The 25628-nt window shown below is 36.4% G+C and overlaps 4 long non-coding RNA genes across 23 annotated transcripts; 3 read left to right on the top strand and 1 right to left on the bottom strand.

Moving 5' to 3' along the window:
• The first annotated feature begins 1412 nt into the window (after positions 1–1412).
• On the top strand, positions 1413–2049 carry LOC123476915. Its single transcript, XR_006651970.1, has 2 exons — positions 1413–1795; positions 1868–2049. It is a non-coding gene; the product is annotated as an uncharacterized LOC123476915 (long non-coding RNA).
• A 7485-nt stretch (positions 2050–9534) lies between these two features.
• LOC116931543 lies at positions 9535–18381 on the top strand. The gene is made up of 22 exons (XR_006651718.1): positions 9535–9842; positions 9919–10103; positions 10158–10337; positions 10404–10828; positions 10894–11160; positions 11329–11595; positions 11666–12513; positions 12573–12777; positions 13515–13625; positions 13683–13844; positions 13943–14851; positions 14917–15090; positions 15175–15233; positions 15298–15463; positions 15522–15645; positions 15759–15864; positions 15920–16038; positions 16107–16468; positions 16526–17245; positions 17323–17520; positions 17597–17667; positions 17727–18381. It is a non-coding gene; the product is annotated as an uncharacterized LOC116931543 (long non-coding RNA).
• An 848-nt stretch (positions 18382–19229) lies between these two features.
• On the bottom strand, positions 19230–24880 carry LOC116931520. 20 transcript variants are annotated; one of them, XR_006652110.1, is made up of 17 exons: positions 24757–24880; positions 24432–24644; positions 24253–24373; positions 24050–24167; positions 23829–23880; positions 23575–23652; positions 23373–23505; positions 23112–23272; positions 22969–23032; positions 22848–22896; positions 20242–22779; positions 20039–20189; positions 19908–19969; positions 19687–19840; positions 19550–19600; positions 19359–19463; positions 19230–19279 (listed from the first exon to the last, which is right to left on the bottom strand). It is a non-coding gene; the product is annotated as an uncharacterized LOC116931520 (long non-coding RNA). The 20 variants fall into 20 exon arrangements; XR_006652102.1 differs by having other exon boundaries at positions 20242–20398; positions 20481–22779; positions 22848–23272; XR_006652111.1 differs by having other exon boundaries at positions 20242–20311; positions 20481–22779; positions 22848–23272.
• Positions 20763–25360, top strand: LOC123477014. Its single transcript, XR_006652117.1, has 3 exons — positions 20763–20893; positions 21025–21152; positions 21499–25360. It is a non-coding gene; the product is annotated as an uncharacterized LOC123477014 (long non-coding RNA).
• The last annotated feature ends 268 nt before the right edge of the window (positions 25361–25628 follow it).

The raw sequence follows: 25628 nt of genomic DNA, 5'->3' as shown, positions 1-25628 counted from the left end.
CTGCGGTATTTGTCCTCTCGGGCCCTATAGGAGGGAAATGAAAAATAATATATTTAATTAAGTTGTAGTTAGTTTTATTACAAAATCTTTTGGAATCGTGTGCTATACCTCTGTGCTGATATAATACAAAAAATTTTATCTCCAAAAAAGCTGTTATTTTTCCAGGAAACTTTTTGAAAGGTACAGTATCCTGCACAAAAATCCGAACACCGATTTAATTTTTAAAAGCCACCTATTGGTGGGGTAAAGGGTTTTTTTTTGGTTTGTTTTTCTTTAAGAGGGAGGGTAGACGGGGTGATGGACACATAGGGTAGGGTTGGGTAAGTCTAGACATTTTTTTTATGCCTTAAGGTATTACGCTTTAAGGCAAGTAACAGGTCGGGACATTTTTGCAACCCCCAGGGTGGTGTGTTTTTTTAAACGACAGTTGGAAATGTTGGACTTAGGCTGTGTTATATTCTATACCCAAATAAATTAGATAGCTGCCTGTGCACAATGTTGTCAATACCGATGGCATATGTGTAGAGGCTCTGATTGCGGCGCCGTAGATCAGTGTTCGATTCCCGATACGGAATTTCGAAAATATTTGGTGTCATTACAACATTCTTTATTCGAATTTCCTGGGAATATTAATTATTTCAAAACGAAGGGGTTTATTATTTTTTAAATTATAAAATAAAAAAAAGCACATATTGCTCGATAAAAATTTGTTTCATATATAATCGAGAATTTCTCGTAAGGTAACCACAATTATTTAACACCTCATCTGGAATCGAACACCAATCTCCAGCAACACACTCAGAAACGCTACACCTACGCCATTTACAACGACGTTAATGTTCACAGGCAGCTGAAACATAAGCTAAATTGTTTCGGTAAGAAACATTACTAAGCCCAAGCCCTAAATTTCCAACTGTCGTTAAAAAAAAAAACACCACCCTGGGGGTTGCAAAAATGTCCCGACCTGTAACTTGCCTTAAAGCGTAATAACTTAAGGCACTTTTTTTAAATGTCTAGACTTACCCAACCCTGCCCTGACGTGTCCATCACCCCGTCTACCCTCCCCCTTAAAGAAAAACAAACAAAAAACCCACTACCTTGCCAATAGGTGGCTTTAAAAAATTAAATCGGTGTTCGGATTTTTGTGCAGGATACTGTACTTGTTTACCTTTCCACAACACCCCCCCCCACTCCCCGTATTACAACTGTAGAACAAGAAGCAGACGTTTTTCTAAGTAAATTTCTTTTTCCTTATGAATAAGTCCTTTAGCATAATCAGATAACTTAAAAAGACTAATTGTGTCAAATAACTCATTACTGACATCACAAACTACACTACTCATGACATAAAAAACGAAAACAGTTTGACACTACAGTCACTAGTCACAGTCAATCACTTTACGTCTGCTACGGTACATTGTAAACAAGTACTTAGCATCCGATCTAAAAATGCAACTCAGCATCCGATCTTGGTCTATACTGGAAAAGCCTTTTTTTTATATATCTGCTGGAAAAGCCGTCCATCTAGTAGAACAAAGGTAGCAGTAGTAGTGGTAGTAGTAGTGGCCGTAGGCCACAGAGCAGACGTAGTCTGCACCGACCGTAGGTCGGTTACTACTACTACGTAGTAGTGGTAGTAGTGGCCGTGAGCCACAGTACTACGTAGTAGTATTCACACTTCATGGTGCGATGGACGGCTTTTCTGTGGACGGCTTCTCCATTTACACTATTGAAGGACATCAAAGCCCATGAAAATGAAGTAGATGATATTGATTTTAGCCCTGATTGTCAAAAAGTACTGCAACAATTTAAAATTTAAGTTTTTGATAATCAAATTAATTAACATTGTTCAATTGCAAATTGTAAGCGTTTCAAAAGATGGATGCGTGTTTGTCTGGAATACCAAAGATGGCAACAAGCTTTGTCAACTTGAATGGACCCGTCCAGAAAATGCAAAATAGGGGAGAGTGGGGGCAATTGATACACTTTTTGGTTTTTTGTATTTCTTGAAAAAAAAACTGACAAATTTAATATAAAACTTATATAGAATTGTAGCCTATTATCTCAGCTACTAAACGATATTTTTTTTTATTAGAAAAGATTAATTATAATAGTAGTAAATTGTAAAAAACTGAGATCGCTTCGAGTGTTTCAATTGCCATGGTAGCAGGGCAATTGAAACGGTGTGTCGACGCAATTGCAACGTGGGTTTTCCCATAAGAGAGCTTCTTCATACCCACATAAAATGAAAATCACGATATCTCAGCAGCCCCAACTGCTAGTGTGATCAAATTTTACCATTAGGTACAATGCGATTTACAGATTTTTAAAATATGCTTAAAGTAGATCATAATTTAGTTTAAAATATTAAAATAATTAAATTTAAAAAAAAAAAAATTAAGCAACATGCTTTTTTAAATAAATCCCAAACAGCGAATACAAGTATTTTAGTTGTCTTAACATGATGATTTACATTTGTTTAAATGAATTACGTCAAATACTTGCAAAAAAAATGCAACCACTCGCAGACAGGGAATATAAACAAAGTGTTTCAATTGCCCTGCAATAGGGTCATCGTTACATTTAATTATTTAAAATTATTTAAGAATGCAGGGAAAAATTAAATGACATTAAATTGTAGAAAAATGAATTGCAAATCATCTGAAACTAATTTTATTACTAAAGCGTAGCGTTTTAGGGGTTAAAACAAAAAAATTGAAAACGCAAATTTAACAGACGGAGAACAAAAAACAGTTTTTTCGAGATATCTTAAAAAGTTTTGAATACAAAAACTCGTAAATTTTTCTAAACTTGTAAACCCCTTCATTCTATTAACCCTAATTTTTTCAAGAAAATTCCTATTATACGGCGAGAGAAACAATTTTTGTTTCAATTGCCCTGTGTCTCAATTGCCCCCACTCTCCTCTACTTGTTTATTGGAAAATACAAAATACTTTTTTTCTTTGAAACATAAATAGATTTGCACAGCTGAAAAGCTGAGCATTACACACACACAATAAAACAATTTACAGGCAACAGTTGGACGAGACCTAAAGAGACTTTTACCAACATTTCTTTTTATTTTTTTGCGCGAACTATGCATTTATAGTCGAATGTCTAAGCGCACGCGAATAAGACAAAGGTATCACAAATAGGCGAGGTATAAACGATGTAAAGAAAGACAAGTCAAACTAAATGTGGTTTTCAAATGCACATACAGTCGGTTGTTTACAAGAGTACCGGACAGACTAGTATGTCGACACGGAAAACATGTAGAGAAATAAGTGATGAAACTTAAAAATGAAGAATATCCAGTAACGAAAACAAAAACATCAAAAAAAAAAATAAGAACAAATAAAATTCAATTTTGCATTAAATAATTAAGGTATTTTGCTTATACTTAAATTACTTGGTATTTTGCTTTACATTAGGTGGGTTCAAGAAAACAAAAAAATTGCAGCGCTTGTTGTACTCGAGTTTTTCGGTGGGACTTAAATCATTTACGCTTTGGCCAATTTTTTGAATAGCCTTGCGGCTGCACCAGAAATAATCGGCACCTCGATTCAAAATGTGATTGGCTTCGTGAGTGACGACATTAAGGACTGCTGGACGCATATGTAATGTTAAAACAGAATTATTATGATTTCTTTACGTAATATTGAATACGGCTTACCGGGGCAGTCACACACCAAAGTGATATTTCGCCCGTTTGGCCTATCTCTACCAGTTTTTGTGCGATACGCCTCGTTGGCTCGATAATGAGCATCGCTAGGAAAACCATTGAAACTAGTATCCTTTGGTTGCAGCGATGGTTTTTTAAAAACTTTTGCGGGCACTGAATCACAAATATCCTTCGGAACTGGCCGTTTGTACAGTCCAAGACGTGGTTTTCAAGTAGGCAAAGAAACACTACCACATTTCAAGGGTATCACAGGTTCACTGGGGAAAACAGGTAGGGGAACTGACACTGATGATACAACTGCAGGTAACACAACGGGTGCAGCGATGGTGATGGCAGCGACAGACACTGATGGCATAATCTTCCATGGATGGTTCTTACTCCTATGTTTGCCAAAAGCATCACGAGTTTTGAAACTTTTACCACATCCAGATTCCATACCAAAGTATTCCAATTTCCTTCCTTCAATGATGTCCCCTTGGAAATACTGACACACGCTTTTGTCTTTTTCACGTGGAGATAGTTTTCCGGTTAAACACTTTAATTTCACGCGAAGTTTTTCAACGTCAATTTCAATTTCACTTGCCTGTTGCTGAACTTTTTCTGTCTGTCTAAGACTTTCACAGTATAGTTGAAGCCTTGCTTCCTCAGAAATCCCCTAATACAGTAAAAATTTAAACATTAATAAATTATGTTACTATTTAGCTAAATAGTGCAAATGACGAGTTACCTGCCAAACACTTCTAATTGTATCTCCCATGAGATTGTTTCCACTTATATTATACTTCTTAAACAGTCATTGTGCTAGAATGCCAGCGAGAAGTAAAGCGGAGCAGGGAAGATTCAATTTTCGCTCCTCAAGGACGCGAATTTCATCACATATTTGACGAATCCTCTTTTCCATTTCTTTATCAATGGCTGGCTGTGTCCAGGCTTCACTTGAATTGCTTTCCTGAAGTGAAAAAAGAAAAGTGTTTATAGTGGAAAAATGTAATGTAATTAAACAAACAATAAAGCAATCCTTCTAATACCAAAACACAACCCTTACATACGTCGAACACAAAATCCATATATATTACATATAACTTACCATTTCGAGATATTGTAGAAGTGTAAAAAGAAGTGAATACACAAAACACAACTAAGTTAGGCGTAAGACGACTAACGACTATACAGGAAACAACGCGTTGCAAAAGACGGCTACCGTTTCGGTGTTCTTTGGCCATGGAACACCGAAAGATTGCCCCTTCATAGTCGCCATTGTCTTGTGAACGGCAGTAGTACAGCTCACTTCATAGTGTTAACACGTCAGTGTGAATCGTTAGTGTGGTGAAATCTTTTGTAATCAACTGTAAACGAAGATGAGTGGCAATCAAACAAAAAAAGTGGAATTGCAACGTCTTGACAACGTCATCAAAACTGTTGGATTTGAAAGTTTTTCGGCTATTCTTTCTGGTACACTATTAATGTAACATAATTTTTGAAACTAAATCTTTATATATTCCAATTTCTAAACAATTTATAGAAGAGTTGCCCAAGGCAAATGTAGCTCTAACTGAACTACATTTCGGGATTTCATTACCAACGAACGAGGAAATCTTCAAATTATGTGACTGGTGGGATTTGCCAGAAGGAATAATTTGTGGAAACTGTTATAGCCAAGTATTTAGTAATTTTTTAGAACTACCAATTAAACTTTAATCTAATTTTTTATTTAACACTAGGCTCCATTTGTCAGTGTTCTGCCGAATAAGGAAAAATTTATTTGAATATGAATACGAATAAAATGAAAATTGAATCGAATAAAGAATAAGAATAAAGAATAAAAATAAAAAATGAAGAATAAAGAATAAAGAATACAAATAAAATTTATTTTTATTCGTATTTCGAATAAATTTTCGAATAAATTTTCGAATAAAATAAATTCTAATGATTTTCTTAATTTAAGGATGATGTTTCGATTTTTGAATCATAAAATTAAAAACAATTAATAGTAAATAATTAAGCAAATGATTTCTTTATTTTGGTGACACAGCCAGTCCAATCAAATCAAACAAAAAAAAACTTCAAAATCAACGGAATCCAGATTCATGGAACAGTAGAAAACGGAAACGGAAAAAATATTTCCAAACAAAAGAGCAACGGCTAGCGGAAACAAAGATTTTTAAACTTAGAGGAACTTTATTTTTTATTCGATTTTTCCATTTAAATTTTGGATAATCGAATAAAAAATAAAAATAAAATACAGGTAAAAAATATTCGAGAATAAAGAATAAGAATAAATCGAATAAAAATTTATTCGAAATAAAGAATAAGATTTTATTCGTATTCTTATTCAGAATACGTTTTTTATTCGAAAGAGCTTTATTCGGCAGAACACTGCCATTTGTGACATCCACAAATAATAATCAAAAGCGTGTTTGTGAGAGCTGCCAGAAAAAGTGTTTCCAACAAGCTGCAAGATCAGTAAGTAATTGATGTAAAATGTAAAGTATGTAATGACTAATTTAAAATGTAACGGTTTTTTTAGCACGACGTGTCATTGGCAATGGTGAGGTATCCACCATTCACAACAAACAGGGTGACGCATATTGCATTCGTCGGTCGAAAATCGAGAGGAGAACCACTGAGCGAGGAAAGTTTTGAAATATTACAAAAATTTTCTCGTGAGTGGAGGTAATTTAAATTTTCCTATTTCAAATTAGCAGTGTTCTGCCGAATAAAGCTCTTTCGAATAAAAAACGTATTCTGAATAAGAATACGAATAAAATCTTATTCTTTATTTCGAATAAATTTTTATTCGATTTATTCTTATTCTTTATTCTCGAATATTTTTTACCTGTATTTTATTTTTATTTTTTATTCGATTATCCAAAATTTAAATGGAAAAATCGAATAAAAAATAAAGTTCCTCTAAGTTTAAAAATCTTTGTTTCCGCTAGCCGTTGCTCTTTTGTTTGGAAATATTTTTTCCGTTTCCGTTTTCTACTGTTCCATGAATCTGGATTCCGTTGATTTTGAAGTTTTTTTTTGTTTGATTTGATTGGACTGGCTGTGTCACCAAAATAAAGAAATCATTTGCTTAATTATTTACTATTAATTGTTTTTAATTTTATGATTCAAAAATCGAAACATCATCCTTAAATTAAGAAAATCATTAGAATTTATTTTATTCGAAAATTTATTCGAAAATTTATTCGAAATACGAATAAAAATAAATTTTATTTGTATTCTTTATTCTTTATTCTTCATTTTTTATTTTTATTCTTTATTCTTATTCTTTATTCGATTCAATTTTCATTTTATTCGTATTCATATTCAAATAAATTTTTCCTTATTCGGCAGAACACTGCAAATTAGGGGCCGTTCACATACTACGTAGTGGGCTTAGGGTGGGGAGGGGGTCAGACAAATTACTTCAAAATACTTCGGGGGGAGGGGGGGAGCCCGGGGATTTGATACGTAGTAGAAACTAGGGCTGTGGCCCGGACCAAATGGGACGGGTTTTTTCTTAAGGGGTTAAAATTAACGGGTTTTTTTCCTTAAAGGGTTTTGAACCGGGTCGACGATGCAAAAAAAATGTCCCGTCCCGCTTGACCCGTGGGTCAGAAAAAACAACCCGGGTCGGGTCCTGTCCCCCGTAATTATCGGGTCAAATGCACTTTTCTTCTCTTCTTTTCAGTCTCGTCATCAGACTCAACCATTACAACGTTTATATTTGGAAAACTTCTTTTTTTGCCAGTAGCATCGCCTGATTGACAGGATTTAGCTACATTTGGACGTTTTCTGCGGATGGTGGCCAATTTTCAAAATGATTTTTTCCACTATCCACAATATCTAAAATTTTTTTTACAATGAGCTAGAACTTGAAGTAGGAAAGCATAGCATTTTAGCATAGTCTCCAGCAGTTCAAAACTATATGTGATTTTGTTTGGCATAGAATTGTGTAAAACTTGTGTAGAAATTGTGGAAAGTGGAAAAATTGTTTTGAAAATTGGTCACCAGTCGCAGCACTATATTGAGACAAACGTCCCGAGGCGCCTGTGGGTTGGTGACTTGGTGGGAGGACCTAAGTTCCCAAGTACGCAGAGAGATACCCCGATTCCTGACCGTTACTGTAGATTGCTATGTTTTTAAGCTATTCTGCTTTGTTGACTCGTAACTTAGCGTAAGAGTTAAAAGCTTCTTTGTCTTACTACTAGATGGCGCCACATCTCGGGTTACCCCGAGAACCCCTTGAACCATACCGAAACCCGTCCCGAAAAAAAAATTCCTTAAAGGGTTGCCTTTTATCGGGTTTTTTTTTCCTTGACCCGGGATCTGACCCGGGTCTTCATGACCCGGGCCACAGCTAGGGCTCGGCCCCGATCGTTTTCGATCGGGGCGAACCGCGGTTTGCCGGCCAAAAATCACCAAACCGTCGGTTCGGTTTAGCCGTTTTTTACTTCGGTGCGGTTCTCGGTTTGGAATTCGTCAAACCGGTGCGAACCGCCGCCATTTTGAAATTTTTTGAAAATTTGGCGGAAATTTCAAATCAACCAATCAAATCGCGTTAAGCGTAAATCGCGTTTTTTAGTATTGATGTTATGTTGAAATCCTATAGTTTGCCAGCTGACAGCGAAACAACGATTGATAGTGATCCCAAACCCAAACACGGAAGTTCAAAATCCAAGACGGACCATTCTTTCATAGCTGCTATTATATCCACAAAAACTACTGAATCAAAGCAGATGAATTGAAACAGTATGTGAATGAGGAGACCGAGTCCAGTAACTGTGATCCGACCGATATACTAAGTTACTGGGACCAAAGGTCTAAAAGATGGCCTAAATTATCAAACATGGCTAGATATATGTTAAGCATTCCAGCCACTAGTGCAGGCAGTGAGAGGGCGTTCAGCACTGGAAAAGATTGTATTGCAATTGCTAGGATGAGCCTTAATTCCGAGACTGTTGAAGCCCTCATCTGCTTGCGCTCATGGTTTAGGCCTAAAGCCGGTTTGATCAACGAAATTGATTCACGTTCACACAATCTGACTGAATTCGATATTGAAAACATTGACGAATGATGATTAAGAAAATTGTTGTAATGATGTGGGCAAAAATACAACTGGTTTTTCACATAATTTACGACTTATACTGTTGTGTAAACTGTGCAAAACTTGTTGTGTAAACTGTCTAAAACCACGGTTCTTACGGGTCACACCGCGGTTCTTACGGGTCACACCGCGGTTTTTCCTAAAACCGCGGTGTGTTGTTGTTTTTCCTAAAACCGCGGTGTTGTTGTTTTCCTAAAACCGCGGTGTGACCCGTAAGAACCGCGGTGTGACTCAACAAACCGCGGTAAAACCGTGGAAACCGCGGTGCGATCGGTTCCCAAAAATTGATAAACCGAACCGCACCGGTTTGGCCTTTTTAAAAAAAGGAACCGCGCGGTTCGGCCAAAATCGTACCCGATCGTCGCGGGGCCGAGCCCTAGCCACAGCCCTAGTAGAAACAAATTTTCAAAAATTTTCCAATTTAAAAAAAATTTGTTTTTCCTAAGCTGGCAACGCTGTCGTTGTTTATTTTTGGCGAAAGCTCCTCATGAGCAGTCGACTGTTATGGTATTTTAAAAAGTAGAATCTGGCAACCAGAAAAATACTTTGCATCGTTAATTTTCAATATGTCACTGTACCAAAAATGATACAAAGAATGCTTACTTTTTTAATACAGAAATAATTGAGTTTCGAAATATATATAGGCCTACATTTTTTAGGGGGGGTCGAGCGAGCTACTACGTAATTTCAAGGGGTGGAGTCAGCCCGAACACTTCAATCTACTACAAGGGGGAGGGAGGGGGGTAAAAATCCGCCAAAATCCCACTACGTAGTATGTGAACGGCCCCTTAATTTAAGTAATATTAATATTCCTTTTTTTTTAGTGGATTCCCATTTAGAAAAACCAACGTTCAAAATTACATAGGAAATTTCGGTTGCCACGGCTCAGCATTGGCCCTTTATTCTTCCATGACTGGCAAATTACGGAAAAACTCCAATGGCAATACTTTTTTCCCCATGTCGGAATTAATTGCTAGGCAAAGTTGCTTTTTCCGGCAGGGATTAGACCATATAGCAATTGTATTCTACGCCTTCGCTTCCTTGTCAGTCAAGGCAAAAAATTTGGTAATTATTATGATTATGATTATTACAATTTCCCTTATACATTAATCTATTCCTTTACAACTATTTTTCATAACAGGTAAGAATCATTTTGGATTTCAAAAATGCTAAGATACAACCGAGCGACATTTCTTTCGTGTCGTATGGCAATGTTACCATTCAATGGTGGTACTGAATTGGATCCATTTGTGGTTGGCGGCGAAGAACTCCTGAACATTATCGAACATCGCCAAACACCAGATTGGATCAACACCCTCAAATGGAGTAAGAAATTCTTTTTAATTTTTTTTTAAATCTAATATTTATGTTTTCTTACAGGCTGTAATGCAAGGATATTTCCTACTTGCCATGGTCGCAACAAGGCGGCAGTTAGATATATGGATCCTTCGTTAGACCCGCAAGTATCTCTACTAAGTAAATTAAATTAACTCTCATTAACCTTACGTAAAACTCTACCTTCTTTCGGATCGATCAGCCAATAGCAAACGAAAGACTGAGGTAACCGTTGCTACGATTCTTAATTGTGTTCCAATTAATTTTAGTGTTTTGGTTTTTTAATTGTAGATTGTAAAAGACACAGTCAATCCAGTTTTCGATGAAACTTTCGAGTATACCGTCGCCCCGTTTTTTCACGTTTTTTCATGCTGTCTAGCTTAGAAAGTATAAGTTTTTTGTTTTTGTTTTTTGAAAGATGTGGCAGCTGGTTTTCCTATTTTGTGCGTATGACTATAAAGCAAACTTTTGGCATTTTGGGAAGAAAAAAAAATTCTTTATTCATTTATTATTTACACATTTTTTGTCTTTGGGTTCTTGTGCCATACTTATTGTTTGTTTTATATTTTTTGAGCTTTGCATTTACCTATGGATAAAGGGTTCTCGACTTGTGATTCTCGCTCTCTGCCTCTCACTACCTGTCTCCTCTCAATGTTTCCTAATTATACAGTCTATAAACTACGTTTTGACTATGTATTCTCAAAATTCATGGAATGGTAATAGAATCGTAATTGATATTTGTAGCTTTGAACTGCTCAATTTAATTCTAATTTATTAAAAGTTTTAAACAAAAACGAAGTAGGTCTCGCCCAGACCATTCCATGCCGCCTTCCCGTAATTTGGATTCCCGCTTTCCGCTTCCACAGATTAGGAATCTCCTCCCTGGAGTGTCGGTACGTCGAGATTCGAACCACAACAGGCCATGCTTTTCCTCTAGCAGGTTGCAGTAGATTGTTGTTCCTGAGTTTTTAATTTGTTCTCGTGAATTTCCATTAAAGTGAGACAACTGCCCGGAAAAAATGTCAAAGAAACTAAGGAAAAGGAAAAGGTAGGATATTAGATGGGGTTCTTCATTCTTGCATTTATTGACGTCGTTTGCAGTGTTTCCACTTTTAGTGACATTTTAATTTTTTAAACACAAATTTCGTATCATTAAAATTTTACTTTTCAATTTATTTTAAACTTTGTATACGTTATTTTTGTGTATTGGAATAAGGGCCCCTAAAATTGTCTTACGCCATCTAGCGGAGAACTATCAAACTGTGATTAATGCCAGCTTAAAAGAAACATTACATTTCGGCTGTGTCCTCTGGCGTCAAAGTCAACACCAGAGTCAACTAAAGTTCTTCTGAAGTTCTCGGCAACGTTTTTAAGGCAACGAAAGTGGAAACGCTGGTGGTTTATTAATTTAACAGCGGTTCCACTATGCACGTGTCATAATCAGTCAGCAGGAAATTAATTTTTTAAAATGTGTTATACATTGGTAAGTAGATTTGATTAAGCGTTGTTAAAAGATTTCTTCGATCTGAAAGGATACATGATTTCTTTTATAGGTTGGTCCAACAGCGTTTCCACTATGCACGTGTCACAACCAGCCAGCTAGGTGGTTATGAAATGAATTGGATATGGTCATTGATTTTAATTTCTCGTAAATGGGTAAAATGGTTGAATCATTATTGCTACAGCACATTTATGGTCTCACATTGTTCGCTGTTGTTTCTCCTAGAATTTATTCCAACTAGCCATTTGGAATGTTAAGCTGTTCATCAAAGGAACAAAAAAGATGCTTGTTAAAAGTGTATTTTTTAGATAATTCACGTTAAAATGATTTATAATTTTTATTGGCTGCATGTGAACTATTACTTTGATATGATTATTCCTGTTAAGGTTCTAAGTTTTACCTTAAGATGTCTTTATTTGTGGTAGACCAGAAGCTAAACGGGAAAGCTTTTCAGCCGGAGAATTCAAACTGTTCAGTCAAAGGAAGCCCATTATACATCCAGCCATGGAGTTATCCAACTATGTTGTTGGTAATAACATCCATGCTACATTTATTTGTATCTGCAGTTGAAACTAAATGTAACTTCTTTCATGTGGTATAACAGTGTAACACATTGAGCTTATGGAATGTTAAGTTGTTAGTTACGATAGTTAAGCTTCTTAATGTTGTGATGTTAGAGCCAGTAAGTCTTGTTTAACATAAGTTACTTTGAGAGTATATAATGATAGTTAAATAATCCAAATTTGATTTTTTTCCCCCCACCAGTCTGAGATCTAACATCTCAGAGCTAGCACCCTTCAAGCTTTGTGATTGACAGGTTCTGAAAAGTTGAAGTACCATATGAGCTCCTGAAGGACTGAGTCTGAAAATCTGCAGTACCACATTATTTGGTCCATTCCTGTAAGCTATTTGCAACCCAACTTTGTGTTTTTGTTATTCATTGTTTTTATTCTGTTCAGTTGCTGAGATGTTAACGTGTTGCTGATCTTACAACCATGATACAGAATGAAATTTTGTATCGGTGTGGAACCGGTCATATTAACTCGTTCATAATTGACACCGAACTTTTCGACGTGGTCGAAGATGGCACCCAAAATATTGCTGTTCTGTGTCGGTGCCATCACACCGAAACGGTTGGCTATATGATAGACGTCGTCTACGATGGTAAACTGCTGACCCTATCCTCGTTATACACTCGGATATAAGACGTACAGAAAGTGAATCAACAAAGTTCGTAATGCTAATGTCTCCGTCCATGAATACCTTTCCAGAGTTCTGAAGTTAGGATTTCAAAATATTTTGAAAATGATATTGAATGACACTTTTAGATTTAGTTTGTAGACGGCTTCCCTTCCATTAACGCTACAGTGATTAAACCCACGTCATCAAAATTGACGCTTGGAGTAATCGCTTCTTAATTGAGAAGATGATTTAGCGGATTGTTACCCGACATCTTTGAGTAAAAATTGTTGTAACTTCATTTGTGGTGGAGAAACTGTCATAGGCTCATCTTTCAATTTCGTTGCCAAATAAGTTACCTAATAAAGCGTGCATAATGCCAAATAAGTCACCTAGCCCCAAATTTGGGGGGTGAACTTCACACCACAAGAAATTAGAATGTTCCCGTTTTGTTGAACGGTCAAGATTTTCACGTTTCAACATTAACGGGAAAGGCTCTAGCGATTGTGTTAATTTTTTTTTTTTGGCTATGTCCACGAGATGGCAGAATCATCGCTGATTCTCGATTTTAGCGATTTTTGACAAAAAATGTTGTGATTTTTTGCCCAAAATGTGACTTTCTTAAATTTGTGCTTCTTTTTGCAAGTTAATGAGATTTTTCTCAGTTTTACACCCTTCGCACGTGGTCAGGGTTATAATTTGTTTAATTGTTTCGTTCACAGGTATGCTGGTCGGTTTGACTGGAGGTGCGTTAATGGGCGCGCATTCTCACTGTTATGTGTAGCCAAGAATGTGATGGCTAATTTTCTGCTTAGGATCAGGATGAAACAGTGGTAAGGCAGAGAATGGCACAAAGTGAGGATTCATAACCCAATAATGTAATCTATCAGGACTTGTTTATGGTAATGCCATGAAGTATACCAGGAGTAGTAACGGGTGTACATTTTTTGCATTGGAGAGCTTTGGGTCGCGAATTTAAGCTCCATAGATGGTGTTGCGGCCGTTCGGTGTCGGGGTACCCTCCGGGGCCAATGTCCGCATGCCAGAAACAGGTAGTCGTATTTTATTTCGTCTGCTATGGTTTTAACTTGATGAAGTTTAAAATTGGTCTGCTTCGTGCTTCCTGTTATTCCCTTCTTGTAAATTCTAGCCCGACAACCCGCCACGCCATCTACAGAGCTTAACATGCGGAGCTCAAGCTGTTTTGCAGGCGTTACTACTCCTGGTGTACTTCATGGTAATGCTAACATCGTCTGATTTGTCAGGTGGAATATGGCTTCAAAGAATATTTAGAAAGCTTGTGCTATGTAAAATATTAATACTGAGGAACAGCTGGTTAATTCTTGGACGAATATGACCAGGACGTCATTATCAGATTTAGTAAGCGTCCACCAAGCAGTCACTGTCGATACAGCGGAGCATTCAAAAGCAATTAGAATTCGTCTACCAGGCGTGTTATCTGAAATCAGGAGCTGCTCGGCTCTAAATAGGGACCAAATGGAGACTTTGTGTGGGTCCTGGTCGGGCTTAAGAATGGACATTAACCCCAAAGATTCTTTATTTTGAAGCGCTAAGACTTGCTTCGGTATGTTAGCCGTAACTGTGACCTATAGTCGGGGTTGAGTAAGGATTTTAAGGTTCATTTAATGACTTTCTCGGACTTTGTGAAGGTAATACGCATATGAAAAGTACTACTACTAAAAGGTATTTAAAACTGCACAGAACCATTGTTTTGGGAGCAGAGAATTTTATCATCAGAAAAAAGAATTAGCTTACTTACCATCGTTATTGTAAAATTCCCTGTTGATTCTATCCTAGTATCTATCCGTGTCTTATCTTTATTGCCTCGTCGATAGAAATTTAATTTTAAATCCTAATAACGAAGTTAGATTTTCATAGTTTGAATAATGATCCTACAATTCAATACCTTGAGAGATTTGTGTTTAGAAACATAGTTAAATCCAGATATACCAACAGTGACAGTCCTTGGCAAGGCGGATGGATTGCATTTGAACAGCCTGTGACTTCTGTGAGGAATGTTACCATGAAGGTTGCATAGGTAATTATGTGTGTAGAGTAAAAAAACCAATTTCGAATTATAATGTGTCATTTTACTAAATATAGATAACACTGTTGAGGATTAAGGCTGCACTAGAAAGTTTTTCTATCCATCAAATATAAATTTGTATTGCATTTGCCATTTCAACGAAAAATTGGTACAGAATAGAAATGCAAGCTAAGGGATCGTAGCTTAACTTTCAAACGAAAACAGAAAAAAAAATGGAACGCGGAGAGAAGGTAGGTTAGCAAAGAAAGTAAAAAAAATATTGTCTATCTCAAAATACCGCCACTCTGGGTAATGCATTGCTTGTTATTGTGTAGATAACTGCAGCAAGTGTGACTCGTCAAGGAAAACCGTCTGTTTCACTTTTTCCCACAAGGTATCTTTTGTATTAAATTTGGCCTTATCAAATTTTCTCGTATTGTCAACTGAATCTTATTTAGCAGGAAAAGGTTGAGATAGTAGCGAAAGAATAGGAAATTGCTGTAAAACCGGTTTTGAATGAATCCAAATATTAAAATGATGTAATGATATGGGAGCCGATCCTGCGATAAGAAAAAACCCCTGATCCAGCTAGTCAGCCATGTCGATATTCGACAAACCAAAAGAGTTAAACTTATTGATTTGCTTGAATATTCTTGATTTTTTAAATTTATTTTGACACCAGGAATTGCAAAAATACGACATCATACCTTTCCTACTTCTGTGGGCAACTGTCGCCGAAAGAGAATACCCCGTCTACAGATTTGGAAGGTGAAAGTGAGATCGAAAACTCTGCAGCAATGAAGCATGTAAGAAGTATGTAGGCAGATTATCTTGCACACAAGAACTAAAAGTCAATTCGATAAATTGCTTCGACACATTTTACAATTTTTACATACCCATTCGCTTAAAACGATTTTAGGTCATCCGCTGTTATAGACCACAATGTGTAAATGCGTTGGTTCCGTGAAGTAAATACTGCAGTGACCAGCGCGGTAAAAAAATTGGCGCCAACTCGTACATATCAGGTAAACTTATCAAATTTGAAAGGTTTCGGGGGGAAAAAAAATAAAATGTTTGTAGAAAATCCCTGTCTAGATTTTGGCGCAACGCATACACGAATGGGGCTTAACACCTTGCAGAGCTGAAGAAAATGATAAGAAACAATTAGTACAAATGTGTAGACAGCAAAACAAATCACGGTAAGCTCAGGAAGAGCTGGCTCTTAAACAAAAGGATTTACTTACTCTTGAAGTTACACCATTTTCAGGTTTTCTGCTTGTGGTGATGTGTTTCTTGTTCTAATGCGCAAAAGGAACTAGATAACCACAGCAAAGGCTAATCAATTTATGCTTGATATAAACTTTGACGACGAAGCAGATATGGCAGGCGAAAGCGAAACGATTGCGCTACTGTCCCGTTCGTTACTTGCGGCATCGGTATTACGGTCAGTAAAGCATCCGACACATGGAGGAATGATTCAACAAATACGGAAAACAAACGGCCTTCAGTTCAATCTTTCAAACCAAAATAGAATGCATTAATATACTGCACGGCGTTTACAATCTCAGTAACCGAATATACTGGAGGCTATTTCGTGCTTCAAGTCCGAGGCATTGCGAAAATCCTAAGGTAATCCTAGAATTAGTTTCTCGAGCTACAAGATGAAATCCATTGTTGTCCATTTAGGTAAAAAAACTGATGTATATCGGTATCCTGTAGTACGAGTAGTCTTTGAAGAGGAAAGAAAGAAACGACGAGAAAAATAAAGACTGATTTGGACCGTTATGGTTCAGCGAACGTGAATTTTGCCACTTATACTTCATTCGCGTTCAACCATAAATTCCTGCAGCAATAATACTCGGGACACAATGAGGACAATGCAGAATCCGACAAGATAGTTGCAACCAATAAATAAGCCAACAATGAAGACGATTTGTTGAACGTCATAGGCTCACAGCTCCAAGATACCCAACATTTAACATGTACATAAGCTATTGGTCGTGCTTTTTTACCATATAATTCGGCCGCCAATTGATTTTCTGGTGCCATCTTTCGATTGACTTTGTCTCCCTCGCTCTACGCTTTAGAAACGTTCGTATTTTTGTGTTATAAATCACAAAACTAGATGGCGCTGATGTGCTTCAGTATTTTGCTGTGCTTGACGTGTGAAACCGTGTTCCAATATTTGTAAGCTGTAAAACATTCTTATTAAAAAGTGAGATTAAATCAAATGATTTGCTGTCTACTGTTAAGTGTTTTCATTCTTTAGTGAGTTTTTTAAGTGAAACACATCAACTGGATTATTTTTATGTGGAACGAGTGATCTTGTGATCAGCTATGCCAGCTGACAAATACAAAATCTATTACTTTTGCATTCCATCATGCAATTCTATTACTCATTGTGAGGTATTCATTTTGACAATCAGAATCCAATTGGTATGATTCTGCTTTAAAAAAGTAGCTTGTGAAACTTTTTTTTAAAGGATGCTGAACGAGCAGAAAGTTTACAAATGACACAAAAATCATATGGGTTGGAATACCATCACCTCATTCTGCTACTCTTTATCGGTTCATCATATCTTGTCAGTGCTGTACTGACAAGTGCAACATATGTTGTGTTGCCAACTGGATGGATTGGAATACCTCATGTAATTCATATACTCTTTGCTTGCTCATCTCATGTAAGTTTCAGTCTGGTAAAACCAGCCTACTCCTCTATATTGTGTTGCTAACGGTAAACAACCACCATTTCAGCAGTCTTATCATTATTACTTTGCTAGCCGACACATGTCTTTGCCTCGCCCTTCGCCCCTTTCTCGAATCGTCCGGTAAAAGTGGCCTCATTCCTCTATATTGTTGTGTCAACGGTTAACAATCACCATTTCAGCAGCCAAATTTTATTTCTACTTTGTCAGCCAACACATGTCTTCGCCTTGTCCGTCTTTGCCTCGCCCGTCACCCCGTCTTCGCCTCGCCCTTGGTATCTTGGCCATCCCGTCTTCGCTTCGCACGTCGCTCCGTCATCGCCTTTTAGTCGCCCCGTCATCTTCTTTGTCATCATCATCATCTTTGTGGTATCGTTGTATTTTGTAATGTGTAATTATGTAGTGTTAATTAACCCGTTGGCTGCCACCCACTTTGATCCCCTTTTTTTTTAAAGCTTGTTAGGGTCCGGCAGCGCTGTTCTACCCAATGGTCTATATGCCATGGGTGGGACAGTTGCACAAGCCGTGTGGCTCAAAGTCGATCGTCGAGGCAATGCACCAGTAGGGACTTCCCTCTTCTAGATGTGGTGGTGGTTGCCTGGGGTGTGCATTCCCATAACGGCTTCCATCATCATATCAGCCCGGACTTGTCTTCGGACAAGTCCCCCTTGGTCGCTATCCTTTCGATAGCGATGTAGCTAGCGTAGATGTTACTGGCGTGGTAGCCAACGGGTTAGTTTTATTTATGTATGTTTTGTAATGTATTGTATTGTGAAATGTAAAAATTTGTGGTGGATTTGTGGGTGGATGGAGGGACAATAAAAACTTTTACATATATTTCAATTTTGAGTTTATTTCCGTGAACATATGTAGGGACTTGATTGGGGATCGAACCCTTGACCACCGGAACATCAGTCCAATGCTTTTCCACTACGCCAACTTTAACATACTATCGGCATCAATTTATCCCTTAATAACCTTGTTTGTAGTGCACAAGTAGATATGCCAACAAATTCAGACTATTATTTATACAGGAAACAAATGCCATAATGGTTGAGTGCTTTACTGGTATTCCAGGTGTCTGAGGTTCGATTCCCATCCTGAGTAGGCTAATTCTATCGTAGAGCGCATCCGGATATTGCCTTACATTATATCTGCAAGCGATAAGATGACAAGTAATTGTTTGTGAAGAGAGTACTAAAAACTCTAAGGAAAATAATTTGTAACAAAATTTCACAATTTTTTTCTAAAATTTTTTTATTGTTGCTGCAATATACGTATACATCAAATTTCACTGAATTGAATCACCGGGGAGATTACCCGGTGCGTGGCTAAGAGAAGCCGGAAAAGGATGGAAGGTTTCGGACAAGTTTTTACGTGAGCGATTAACCGTTAATTCGGATTTGTGGGTAGCCTCTTCGCCCTCCAATGATATCATAGAACTTGAGGACCCCCACGTCCCCTTTCCGGACAGCGCACTCACAACCTTTACTGCTGATCACAGTAGGGGCATGACCCCCTACGGGCTTATTACGAGTCAAGGGGAAACGGGGCCACAGAAAAGAAGGGAGCCCAGATATGCAATTCAATTTTTAAAAATAAATAAATATTATCATGTGGAAGGAAATAAATGAATCTTGAAATGCTTCTTGCCGGTCGTCCTTCCAAAGAGTATCATTTTTTTAAATCTCTTGTCTCAACCAGGATCTTTTTCCAATCAAATATAATTTTTCATCTATGTAGAAAATAATAACAAAAAACAAAAACATATCAATATAAAAAATCCTTGAAGCAAATTAAGAAATTTGTCTTACATAAATTCTACGCTGAGCCCATTTCTAAGTAACAGTTTCTAACTAAACTGCAGATCCAATTACTGCATAACATAGACGGTCGATAACAGATCCTGCAAGAACTTCCTGAAGGTTAAAAAAAAAAAAAAATTTTATAAATTCTGAATATTTATTGAATAAATATTGAATATCTATCTGTCTGTAACAAATACCTTCCATGGGAATTTTTTTAGTATAACATCAATTAAAAACTTTGCAAAGATCTATATTTTGAATACAAAAATAGGTTACAATTGAATGAACTGATTCCTTAAAATAATAAAAGTATGCAGCACACTATAGTACTTACATCATAGAGCACATAATACCCATGTACAATACTTCAAAATCCATTTGTAGAAGGAAAGTTTGGTTTACAAAGTAGGAATTCATAATCTGATAAAACACTCACAGCTTCAAATTGAAAGCTCATTCTGAAATGTTAATATATTAAATCTTGTTATCTGCTTGTAGGAAAGCAAAACAAAATTAATGCAGATATGTTGTACATGTAAAAATAAACCTGAATACCAGCTGTATATTAGAATTCATAAATTTCCATAATCCTTTTTCCAGGATGATAAAATATCCACCTGGTTTTCCAAAAGTAGGTTAGAATTTTCTAAAAAATTATTCTAACCAAACTCAAACAACCAACATACCACAAAGGTAATGAAGTAGTGTGAAAATTGCATGTGGATAATAGAAGTGGAAAACAAAACCACAACAAACACACAATTTCCAACGATAATGTTATCTCAGGGGTTGATGTATTTATGAAGCACACTGTAAGGCTGCTGACAGTGGGTGTACCTGGAGAATGAAAACATTGAACTGAAAGAAATAACATGCAAATATATTGTACCATTCAAAGGATGTCTGGTGACAATCTACCGTGAGTGTAGCATCTACCGTGAGTGTAGCATGCAAATAATCTTGAAAAGAAGTGTGTCACAGGTTGGCACAAAAAAGTGGCAAATTTTTGTGTTGTAACCAAGATAATGTTTAAAATAGAACACAATCTACATTCAGCAGACAACCAGTAACAACTAGAACTTCTTAGGCGTAAGGCCTAATAATTTCTACCATAAGACGGCTTGTTACCTTGGCATAGTTACAAAATTCAATCCTATACATTAGTGATCTTTCACTAACTTCCACTTCAACTTTAAGGCACCCAGCTGCTGGCTCTAGTAAGTAGCAGCCGGTTTTGGATTCTAAGAGAATCTTTCACTAACTTTACTTTTTTGTTTTACCCAACTTAGCTTTAGGGACCCTCACCCCATAGCTTCGCCTGGCTTCGCATAGTCGGGCCGGTCGGGCTTATTAAGTCGGGCTTAAAATTTAAAAAACGCACGATTTCAGTAATACTAGATGGCGCTACTGGGCTTCTCCATAACTGTGTCAACTGTCAAGTGTCATGTGTGATTACGAGTAACGAGTTAAATCTGTCATCTGTGTATGATTTTTCCCTTAACCTCTTATTTTCCGAAGGATAGTTCCAATAAAATAAGACGGTACGATATTTACTATTTAAACACTCATTGTTGTGTATGTGCTGAATGAAAACAATTCAAATAGATTTAATGTATATGTAAATTGTGCTATCTACTATAAAGTGTTTTTATTCTTTTGTGTGTTTTTGTAGTGAGGCACATTAAATGGATATTTTTTTTGTGGAATGGGTATTCTTTTGATCAGCTATGCCAGCTGCCAAATCTCAGTAGTAATTATTACTTTTGCGTTCCATCATGCAAATCTATTGCTCATTGTGAGGTATTAAACTTAAATTTTGACAATAACAATCCTATTAGCATGATGAGGCTTTTAAGAAGTAGCTTGTAACAATAACAAGAAGCAGTAACAATAACAATCCAACTAGCATGATGATGCTTTTAAGAAGTAGCTTGGGAAACCTAAATCGTTAAGGATGCTGACTGTGGAGAAAGTTAACAAATGACACGAATACTATGGGTTAGAATACCATCACCTCATTTTGCTACTCTTCACTTGTTCATCATATCCTGTCAGTACTGATCTGACAAGTGCACCATATTCGCCTCGCCCGACTCCCCGTCTTCCACTTAAGCTAACACTGATGTTTTTTGTTTTTTTTGGTAAGGTATTCCTAAATAACATGATTTGCTGAGCATACGTCAATAGACCCTCAAGTGTCGCACTATATCGATACAGTTGTATTATAGCTCAGTGGGATGGCGTCTTGTAAGTGTCAGGTTCGATTCCAAGTAATGTCTAACTTCCGATATTTCGCGATCAAGAGATATCGTATTTAGAATAAATTGACATACGAAACAATTTTATTTGTACTATAGTTTAATTAATTTTAATTAATTTGACCACTACAATTTTTGTTAATTGTTTCCTACTTTAACCTTCCACGATTGTTTGTTTTCTTACACTAATTGAAAGTGCAATTATATTTTGGGTTAATTAATTTTATTCTACATATTAATTCAACTCTGTCGTAGATCAAACATTATACCCATGGCCAGTGCGCTATCATTCCGTCATGATTACCATTTTAATAATCGCTGTTTTCTTTGAAATGAACATAGAACATATGAAGTTTTATAACAGAAATTTTTTTAAGTACAAGTAATGACATGTTCCATTCATAGAAAAAAAGTGTAATAGAAATTGCTCAATGAAATGAGTAATTTTTTTTCCCAAAAAACATTTTGTACATTAAATGTTTCAACCACTAAGCAATGGTGGGTAATGAAGTTGTTACCATAATTTTTGGTCACTTTTAAGTAAGTTTTATATAGAGTTGATTAAGTGTCATATTACAACATAAATCAAATAACGCAAATAGCTTAGTGATTAAAATATTAATAAAATTATAGATAATTTAGAGTTCGATTAGTGATAAAATGCACACGAATTAACAATTTCAAATTGTTTTATCTTGACAATTTTATCTATACTTAACGTGTAATTGAATCGTCGGAATTTTGCTAAATAATATATAAATATGATTAAAACATTTTGCAAAGATTGTTTTATGTTAATTACAATTACTATGACCATTCTTCAAAGTTTTTCATAACATAAAAGTTATGAAATGTAGTAAATAACAAATGCATCGGGGTGATACACGAAGGAAATAACCATATTATATGTACACGAACAAATATATTTAACATTTCCGTTCAGACCGCGATATTTGTCTATTTTACTTGTTCCCAACCACTATAAACAAGAATATATAAACACTTACCAAAAATCATGGATGCTTAACAAACCCTGAAGGCGGATTTTAGTCTTATGGCTCTTTTGTTCACACATAGCATGGAACTTAGGATATAAATGTTCCTTTGAACACCGCATCACACATTACTTGACAATTTTACAGATGAATAATGCCAATGACATCCTTAAACTGAAAAGAAAATAAATATAAAAAATTATTATATTAGAGAAATATTACGTTACATAAGCAATTATAACCTGAGGCTCGATAACAGGTGTACTAACGCCCTCCAAAATTTTCTTAAACCTTTAAGTTCCCACATATAACATTCATAAATCTCATCATTAGAAATAAATTCATTTTACATGTTTCCCTTACATGTTAAGTGGTTGCTAATGTTAATATTGGCCGCCCCTGCATCCTACAACATTCCCTTACCCCACTGATTAAACAGATAAGTGTGCCACAAAATTTCTCAAAGTAAGAACCACGTCAACTTTCCACAAAAAGAAGTGAATTACCTTAGTTCATAATAGAAGTAGACCTAGCGACTTAAAGAAATCGTTTCCATAATGGAACCAAATCCAATAGAACCTAACATAGTCTAAAGAATCTTCATCTGCATCACAGAACTGCATATCCAAACCTGTGCCTGCCATGTAGGTAGGATCCACCCGTAATTCTAATAGTAGAAAAACAAAAGCTAAACTATTACACGGATTTCCCAAATCTTCAAAATTTCATTAAAATCCTATCCAGTTAACGTATACGCAGAGTGATACCTGGTCTTGGCAGTGTTTACAGCTATAACAAACTTTCGCATCCATCTATGACGAGGGAAAGATTTGTCGACGCCAGATGATTAGACAACTTACGACAACCTCACCTCTCCTATATTTTAAACACCCTGTAATACTAAACATCGTGTCACAATGAAGTTTAGAAAGTCCTGCACGAGTGAACGAACAGTCAAATGATTCTTACCCTATCTTATTGGATGCTTTGGCGACGGTACCGAAATGACACCCTGGAGATAGAACATCCGACACGACGCAACATAACCTGAAATCAAGCAAACATTTTTAACGGACACTGCGAACTGAACCCTAAATGTTAATTCTCCTAAATATAATCAGTAGGAAATATCAAAGTCGTATCCATCAAGAATTCAGATGACACGCACGAAAAAACATCATATTAACACTAGACAAAGATATGTTGCAGACATAACTAATCACCTCAAGAAAGCCACAAAGTCCCACACGATCTAAAACCAAACAAGTCCAACACCTAGAAGAAAAAAATAAATTGATTAAAAACCAGACAAGTGAGCATTGCAGGGCCAAAAGGGCTTTGCTTCAGGCACTGATAGTGGTTTAGTTTATCATTCAAACAGTCAAGAGTAGCAAATAGTGGTCATCATCAACTGCCCATAAAAATAAGTCAGACATTATATTACCCTCCAAGAGCAACACTGGAGACTGGGCAGCATCATGTTAGCACCTGAATGCAACATACAACAGTCAAGAGCAGACAGCATAATTGGACATAAAGTGAACCTGCAGATTTAAAATTTCCTGCCCAAACATTAAAAAAAACAATCTAAGTTATATTGCGCAAGATTACACAAGAACATGTATCTAATATGAGAAACTATGTTACCTTTCAAGGATCTCCTAAGTATTATGGTTACCAGAGAATAAAAACTGAGTACCAGTGACACAGTAATCTCCCAAACCAAGTGAATCAGGTGTCAGCAACTCATCAAGCAAGCAGAATCCACCTGAATCAAGAAGTCCAAAATACTACGAAACTAGCAGGAATAGTAATAAAATACTAACAGAAGGGAGTGAAAAACTATGATCTATGTCCAGCAAGGTTGTTCAGATGTAAATCATCACTAACTTAGTGAAACTGCAACACAGAAATTCCACTTCAGCATCAACAACTTGAGAATTTCTTGGATACATCAGTTAGTTGAAAATAAACTTGACGAAACAATCGGACGAACACGTGGTAACCCATACTTGTCGTACATCAACATGTGATAATCACTGAAATATTTAAATAACGAAAATTTTATGCTTCGCATTAAACACCATTGTATAATACTTAGATAACAAGACTAGGAAAATGAAACTTGATAAAAGTTTCTGTAAAACTCACCAACTTTTGAAGTATCTTTTCCTTTCAACGACAGAAACAAATATGATATTTCCCAAATATTTTCAGGCCTTATATAGCAGGTAGCAGGATCCCTCCATTCCCTCTGTTTCCCCCTCCCTTCAATTTCGTTCTAGCGGTGGCGTCTTGAACTACTTCATAAATATTTAATGGTAAAACGTTAAAGAGTGTACTAAAAACTGTATTACTTTTAATTAAAACAAAAGCATTCCTAAAAATATAACAGTTTAATATGTGTAAGTGATACTGCAAAACTAGTACTTATCGCTCAGTGGAACTGTCAGTTTTAAAAATGCATCCATATCAGCTGGGTATGTGGCGCATACCTGTAATCCTGCTTCTAGGAGGCTTGATGTAGTGGATGGTTTGAGGCTGGGAGTCCTGCTGGATCGTCGCTTGCGTTGAACAGGTGTCCGCACTAAGCTTGGCATTCACATGGATCGGTTGGAGGAATCCGGCAGATCCAGGTTATCTAAGGAGGAGCGAATCGGGCCAGGAGGGAAACCTAGCAGCCAAAAGTTCCCGTGTCGGGCAGTAGTGGGATCGCGCCCGTGAGTAGGCGCCTTTCAGCAGCCCAGCCAATAAAGTCACACCTACATTTTTTTTAGTCTTTTTTTTTCTTTTAGGTTTTCCTTATTCAACTTTTTAATTTCTTTCATTTAATTAAGCGATTTAACATTTTTTTTTGTGCAAGTTCACTTTTCTTTTGTTTTCATTTTTCTTTTTTTTTTGCCTTTTTGGTTTTCTTTTGATTACTTGCTACACAATCCGTTGTTCTTTGATAGGATGTACGAAATTGTACGATATACGATTGGTTTAAAGGTATTTTTGTATTGTTTAAATGAACAAACATT

Source organism: Daphnia magna, linkage group LG10 (assembly GCF_020631705.1).
Source record: "Daphnia magna isolate NIES linkage group LG10, ASM2063170v1.1, whole genome shotgun sequence".
Classification (NCBI taxonomy): Eukaryota; Metazoa; Arthropoda; class Branchiopoda; order Diplostraca; family Daphniidae; genus Daphnia; species Daphnia magna.
Note: the sequence above shows the minus strand (reverse complement) of the source record. Positions and strands in the feature narration are given on the sequence as shown.